Source organism: Brienomyrus brachyistius, unplaced genomic scaffold (assembly GCF_023856365.1).
Source record: "Brienomyrus brachyistius isolate T26 unplaced genomic scaffold, BBRACH_0.4 scaffold97, whole genome shotgun sequence".
Classification (NCBI taxonomy): domain Eukaryota; kingdom Metazoa; phylum Chordata; class Actinopteri; order Osteoglossiformes; family Mormyridae; genus Brienomyrus; species Brienomyrus brachyistius.
Genome location: NW_026042372.1, coordinates 464,640 through 472,717, shown reverse-complemented (window position 1 = coordinate 472,717; position 8,078 = coordinate 464,640).

The window sequence follows — 8,078 nt, the reverse complement described above, 5'->3', positions numbered from 1 at the left end:
GAATGAGGAGGTGAATCTGTGCAGGGGGGTCAGTCCATCAGAGGAGACTCTGTAGAAGGACAGAGCACCAGCCCCCCAGTCCAGATACACTCCTACTCTGCGGGAGCCTGAGGACTCTATGGGTATGAGAGTCTGTTTATTATTGTGCCAGACAGAGTATCTGTCAGTATAACAGTACAGACTCCATGACTTGTCAGTGTCTCCAAGCAGACAGTCATAATTCCCTCCTTTCCTCTCGATCCCTTTATAAGTCACTCCTATCCAGGCTACAACTCCATCCCACTCAGCCTCCCAGTAACAGCGGCCAGTCAGACTCTCTCTGCACAGAACTTGGTCCCACCAGTCAGATCTCTCTGGATGATCAGGATATGGCTGCTCCTCAGCCCCCCACTCATGTGTCACCTTCCTGTTCCCCTCTGACAGAGACAGACGTCTGTGTGCTGTGTTGGGGTCCAGCGTCAGCTGGCAGAAGTCTGTAGGCAGGAGGAAAAGCCACTAATACTGTCAGGCAGAGCAGCACTTTAGCCGGTACTTTATTCTTCTGTACAACACATATACAATGGTATGTAATAACGAAAACACGAGCTACTTTGTGACGTGGTTCGTCAGCTCGAGGTACAGTACAGTACCATATTTACTTTTATTTTTATTGCATAATAATTATTATTACTCATTATCATTATTATGTGCCGCATTTATTTTTCCGATTTACCTACAAGCTCGATCTAAAGACAGACATCGGGAATGGATCTCATCCGTAACCTGCGACCTGCCTGTATGTGAAATACCTCAGAAAATGTCGGCCGCCAGCGAGAAGAGCCGCAAAAACGCTGCACGTGCTAAACTAACGGCATGTACAGATGAAAATTACAAAATAACCTCATCATCACATGTACTCACCACAAACATATTTACAACAATTATGGGAATGCAGTCATAAAGTAATAAGAATGGTATTTTGGTGATGTCTGTTTTGAATCTTATCTAAAATAATATATATATATATATATATATATATATATATATATATATATATATATATATATATATATATATAGAAACTCACCAAAACACAAACATGGAAATGTATCTGCATACAGTGCAAAACACACACTCAGCACAATGACTGTATGAATACATTTATACTGTAGTATTATTTAGTAGTAATAATAGTAGTATAGTAGTATTAATAGTAGTAATTACTAATAAAAACATGCAAAGACACTTACATTTCTGTAAGCCTGGTCTGGTCCTGCACTCTCCACCGTGATCCACACTATAGGAGAAGCAGAATGACATAGTACTGCTGTATCCATTTATTTGTTGGTGCCTCTTCTTCACATACATGCATAAGTATCTGTAGCGTGTCAGACACACACTCTGTACTCACTTCAGCTTCTCCAGTTTACAGCTGGGATCCTCCAGTACAGCAGAGAGCAGCTTCACTCCTGAGTCTCCTGGGTGATTGTAGCTCAGATCCAGCTCTCTCAGGTGTGAGGGTGTGGAATTAAAATTGGACATCGGTAGGCCCGGGAGGTTGGCATATAGGGTCTGTGTGTGTCTTTAGGCCTTAGGCAAGAAGAGATTGTTTTGAATACTGTGTGACCTCGCTTCGAGATGCCTGCAGTAAGTTCCGCAGACCCTGAGGAAAGCTCGGGCCTTGGAGAGTCAGACAGCGGAACAAAGGGGGGGGAGAAACCACCTGCAGGGAGAGATTCGAAGCTGCCCCAACTGGTGCACAGCGAGTTATAGCTTTATAGAATAGTTGTGGCAAACAATATATAGCAAGCTATGCGGTAGTGCAAATCCATCCATCCATCCATTTTCCAAACCGCTTATCCTACTGGGTCGCGGGGGGTCCGGAGCCTATCCCGGAAGCAATGGGCACGAGGCAGGGAACGACCCAGGATGGGGGGCCAGCCCATCGCAGGGCACACTCACACACCATTCACTCACACATGCACACCTACGGGCAATTTAGCAACTCCAATTAGCCACAGCATGTTTTTGAACTGTGGGGGGAAACCAGAGTACCCGGAGGAAACCCCACGACGACATGGGGAGAACATGCAGACTATACACACATGTGACCCAGGCAGAGACTCGAACCCGGGTCCCAGAGGTGTGAGGCAACAGTGCTAACCACTGCACCACCATGCCGCCCCGGTAGTGCAAATGTATAAGTAATTGTTAATCATACTAATCATATGTTAACCATGTATTAGCAGTGATTCAATGACAATACGTCAATACGTTAATCATTAATCAAAGGACAACTGAGTATTTACAGTGATTCAATGTCATGTAATCAATATCTATATTCATATCTCCAGTAGGAGCCTAGCAGTTGAGACATGTTCTGGTAGACTGAGCAGAATGGGTGGACTTTACCTTGCCACCAAGGTGAACCAATAGAATTCGAGAATTGTGTTTGTTATACGTTTAAGCTTGGTTCATTGGTGTGTTGTGACCAATCAGGATTTAGACACCCTTACTGTGAAGTGGGAGTTATGGTATATCAACTGGTTGCTCGGAGAGCTCAAAAAGATCTTGGTACCGAATGCCAGAGTGTGATGAGAGCGCTTTGCTGAGATTGCTGAAATAAAAGAGATTTTCCTTTACCTCATCAAACTGAGAGGTCCGACTTTTATTCTAAGTGTTATATTCTAAATTTTTCTACCACAAGGGGTTTGACCTCAGAGCTGAAGCCAGGGAAGAACAGCCTTCTTCTGTGACTCTACAGCCTGCAGAGAGACGGACAAAAACACTCTGATAAATAAGATCACCTCAACAATACAAGTATTAGTTTTAAGTAAATGTGACTACTTTCGTGTACTGTGACTCCTTTCAATAATTACAGTTTACAATCTTGAATACCCAGTAATACTTACCTCAGTATCTCTAGTTTACAGTGTGAATCCCCCAGTCCAGCAGAGAGCAGCTTCACTCCTGAGTCCTGCAGGTCATTGTTACTCAGGTCCAGCTCTCTCAGGGGTCAGGAGTTTGATCTGAGAGCTGAAGACAGCATCTCACGGCATTTCTCTGTGAGTTTACAGCCGTTCAGCCTGAAAAAGGAACTGAGTTATTATTCACACACAGACAGCATCTCACAGCATTTCTCTGTGAGTTTACAGCCGTTCAGCCATTCACTGAGTTTTTAGGAATTACCATTTCTTTCACAAATGATTGTAAATTTGACTGCATGGCTAGGTGCTTGATTTTATACACCACTGGCGATGGGTATGAATGAAACACCTGAATTCAAGGATTAAGAGGTGTCTCCAAATAATTTTGTCCGGATTGTGCATATTGTCACGATCGGGGCAGAACCTTGCGGCGATCGTGCGTGCAGGCGTGCACAGATCAGGCGAGACAGGCAAAAATCGGGGAAAATAGCGGGTTTAATAAGGGACTCAAGTACGGGGAACATCTACGGCGGACAACACACCAAATCCACAGCAACAACAATGACGGACAGGGGGAACAGGTCAGACCAGGACTTAAATAAGACAGGACTAATCAAAGTAAGTAGACAAAGCTGGAGACGATCAGGGAAGCACACGTGGGTAATCAGGGGGCGTGGCACACACAAAGAGCAGATGAGCCGGGCATGACACATATTCTACACATCAGTGATTGCAGTGATACAAAATTAAAAATTTTTTCCAGCATAATTAGATGGCACAGTGCATAGTTCGAAATTAATTATTGCAAATCTACACAGCAAATTTGCCATTGTTAAGTTAACACTGCATTGTGTTTATATAATTCTCACCAAACTAGTGTTACATTTGACACTTTACAGAGTGCAATGAGTGTTGTTGTATAGTGTTAAATTGTAACACTATAAATGGGTAAGCAGGGGGCGTGGCACACATGAGGAGCCGACGAGCAGGTCATGACAGAACCCCCCCAAAGGCGCGCTTCACCGGGCGCGCCAGGGAGGAGGCGACAGACGGGACACGGGAACCGGGACCTGGAGCAAAAAAAAAAAAAAAAAAAACAGAACCATCAACGAGAGACGGAAAACAGGACCGATGCACAAAACAGGGCAAGCGACAGGACGCGAGACAGGAGCTGACAAAGGACAGGGAAGGCAGAAAGACAAAGCAGGAAAGGGGACATAGCGGGAACAGGAGGAACAAAAAGGAGCGGGAGTGACGGGAGGGAACATCGGGAAACCAGGAGCGGCTGCACTGGAGCTGGAGGCAGCGCCTCCTGCTGTGCTTGGACAGCAGGCAGCGGAGGCGGCAGCTCGGGCTCTGGAGCCGCAGGCAGGGACGGCTGTACAGGAGCTGGAGCTGGAGGCAGAGGCGGCGGCTGCGCGGGCTGCGCAGGCGGCAGCTGCGTGGGCTGCGCAGGCGGCAGTGGCGGCGGCTGCGTGGGCTCTGCAGACACAGGCATGGGCGACTGCGCAGGCTGCAGCAGCGGCTGCGCGGGGTGCGCAGGCTGCAGCGGCGGCTGTGCCGGTGCTGGATCTGCCGGCAGGGGTGACTGCTCTGGCGCGGGGTCCGCAGGCGGTAGCAGCAGGGGAAGCTCCTCGAGTGCTGCAGTCGCAGAGAGCAGCGGTGTCAGCTGCTCAAGCCGCCCCGCGGCCCGGTGTGCTCTCCGGACGAGCTGGGGAGGCAGCTTAGCAGAGCTGGGGGCCATCTGGGTGATCGGGGAGCTCTCCCGATCCTTTTCCGGGAGGGATGCAGGGATGAGGGCACATGCCCCCAATGGCGATCGTCGGTCCCCTCTTTCTCCTCCTCCGGCTCTTGGCAGCGGCGGGAGGTGGAGCCACGTCCGCAAACACGGACGGCGGAAGAATGGACCCCTGTTCGCTGGGAGCGATGGAGCGCTCGGTCCAGAGCTGGGCTATATGACGGAGACTCTTGTACAGCTCCTCGGCCAAGTGTGCGTCCAGGTCGAGGGCTAGCTCTTCGAGGGTCTCCTCACTCCAGCGGACGAGGCTCCACACGGGAAGATCCTCCGTGATGCCGGCTTGGGATCGCCAGAACACTACCTGTTCTCTGAGGCAGAAGTACTCCTCCTCGGAGATGTTTTCTGCCTTGTTTAGTGGGTCTGTCATTCTGTCACGATTCGCCTAAATCGGATCTCGCACGGACGGGTAGGCAGGCAAGGATCACGCAGGCAGGCAGAGTACAGGTCAAAACTAGGGGTTTTAATTCGGGGTAGGAGACATCTGACGACAACTAACATCAATGACAGACAAAGGACTCAGGTAAGACACGGACTGAAATACACAGGACTGATTGAAAATAATCCGACACAGCTGGGTACGATCGGGAAAGAGCACGTGGGTAAGCAGGGGGCGTGGCACACATGAGGAGCCGACGAGCAGGTCATGACACACTAGAATAAGAGAAAACCAATTGAGCCCTCTCGCAATCACCTGTGGTATGAGTAAATAAAATGTATGGTACCAATCCACTGTGTAACAGCACTGTGCAAATTCTCATGTGTTCCTCATGATAAGGCCAAAGTAATCAAACTAGCCTCTCAGCAGGAGTGTTAGTGTAAAAGCAGTGCTTATTGGCACAGATAATAAAGCTTGTTAGAATGCATAACATAATTATTAGCAGGGCTCAGAGAAGGTGAGAGCTCGCCTAGTGGCTACAGGAGTGCATTTTCCCCAAAGCAGGTATAATGGATGGTGGTCTTATTGCTTTTAGACCACAACTTGGGTTAGAAGGACAAATCATATTATTTTGCTTATTTAATATTCAGATTTTTATTGGGCTTAAATTTTAGAACACAGTGTGTTCTAGGATGGTATGTCATGGATATTAGTCTCTATCATATTTAAAAGCTCTGAAATCTGGGCTTTTTCCCCCTGCTTGAATTGATGTATGTCGGGTGGTCTGAGTAGTATTGGTGGGTGCGTGGTCCTAAAAGAATCTGCATTGATTATATCCACGTGACAAATACATACAATGCTGAGGGAAAATAGTTTCGCTCAGATTTGTTGTTCCTTAACCTTTGCCTTGCTATGGCATCTCTCTCCAGCTCTTAAAAGCTTCCACAGAAAGCATGAATCATTCATTAGCCTACAAAAGCAAATCCCAGCAAAATCCATTTCTGGGACTACAGTGATCCCCCGCTATATCACAGTTTATATACAGTGTTACGCTATAACACTGTTTAGCTATAGCAACCCTGGTATATCACAATTCAGCTATTGCGCCCCCTCTATATCACAATTCAGCTATCGCACCCCCGCTATAACACTGTTCAGCTAACGCGCCCCCTCTATATCACAGTTCAGCTATCGTGCCCCCTTTATATCACAGTTCAGCTATCGCGCCCCCGCTATAACACTGTTTAGCTATAGCAACCCTGGTATATCACAGTTCAGCTATCGCGCCCCCTCTATATCACAATTCAGCTATCGCGCCCCCTCTATATCACAATTCAGCTATCGCACCCCCGCTATAACACTGTTCAGCTAACGCGCCCCCTCTATATCACAGTTCAGCTATCGTGCCCCCTTTATATCACAGTTCAGCTATCGCGCCCCCGCTATAACACTGTTTAGCTATAGCAACCCTGGTATATCAAAGTTCAGCTATCACGCCCCCGCTATAACACTGTTTAGCTATAGCAACCCTGGTATATCACAGTTCAGCTATCGTGCCCCCTCTATATCACAATTCAGCTATCGCGCCCCCTCTATATCACAGTTCAGCTATCGTGCCCCCGCTATAACACAGTTCAGCTATCGCAACCCCGGTATATCACAATTCAGCTATTGCGCCCCCGCTATATTGCAGATTTTTCCCCGACGCCTCACAGTTCTCTGCGTATCGCGTACCTTGCTTGCGGTCTGATTGTTTTTGTTTTGTTCTAAGCCCTACGATGGCTCCCAAGCATCCTGCATGTTCTAAGCCCTCTGATAGTAGTGAGCCTAAGCACCAGCGCCATTCAGGGGAAGGTAAAGTTCCTGGATACATACACACACACACACACACACATCTCTCTCTCTCTGTACGTAATGGAATATATAAAAATATGTAGCATATATATATCCTTGCTTCCATCCTTTTTCCAAACCGCTTATCCTACTGGGTCGTGGGGGGTCCGGAGCCTATCCCGGAAGCAATGGGCACGAGGCAGGGAGCAACCCAGGATGGGGGGCCAGTCCATCGCAGGGCACACTCACACACCACTCACTCACACATGAACTCCTACGGCCAATTTAGCAAGTTCAATTAGCCTCAGCATGTCTTTGGACTGTGGGGGGAAACTGGAGTACCCAGAGGAAACCCCACGACGACATGGGGAGAATATGCACACTCCACACACATGTGACCCAAGTGGAGACTCGAACCTGGGTCCAAGAGGTGTGTGTGCTAACCACTGCACCACCATGCCGCCCTTGAAATTAGTCCTTTATCTTACATTTTCTTAGAAAGTCCGTGTTTTTCTCCATTCACTCGCGGCATGACTGGGAATCACCCCACTGATTGTTTGGTATCACCGTGAAGTGAGGCTCGCCTACTTTCTAATAATTTGCATAGAATTTCCAATGGCATCACTCTGAACCAATAGAACTTGATTTTATAAAGCCCTGTTGATGTAAACAACTTCTAACGGATGTAACTCGGTCATTTTTTGTCCGATTCCAACAAACCATGCATCATTTTGAAGGTTTTAAGAAGGAGAATATAAAAATAATAATAACTACAACTGCATGTATAATTTTAACCACAAAAATATTTGTTGATGCATTATGGGAAAATTATGGGAGTTAAAGCCTGTTAAATTTTTAGCTAAACTAAAATAAATAAACTAACACAGATTTCAAAGTACCTTTTCTTGAATATCGTTAAGTTAATGTTAAGCAAATTGTGTATTGGTAATAGTTTGGGACCTTGCCTTTTAAAGGGTATAAGGCTTGTTCATACACTATGGGAAAATTCTGAAATGTATCCTGTCAAACTTGGCTCATATAAGCAAATTCACGTAGAACCATAGTTTTCAAAGTGCAATCACTAGAAAATGGTACAATTTTGTCTGGAAATTGCCTCGGACTTTGCCTCTCTATCGCTTGTTTTTTGCATTATGGGAAAACAAGA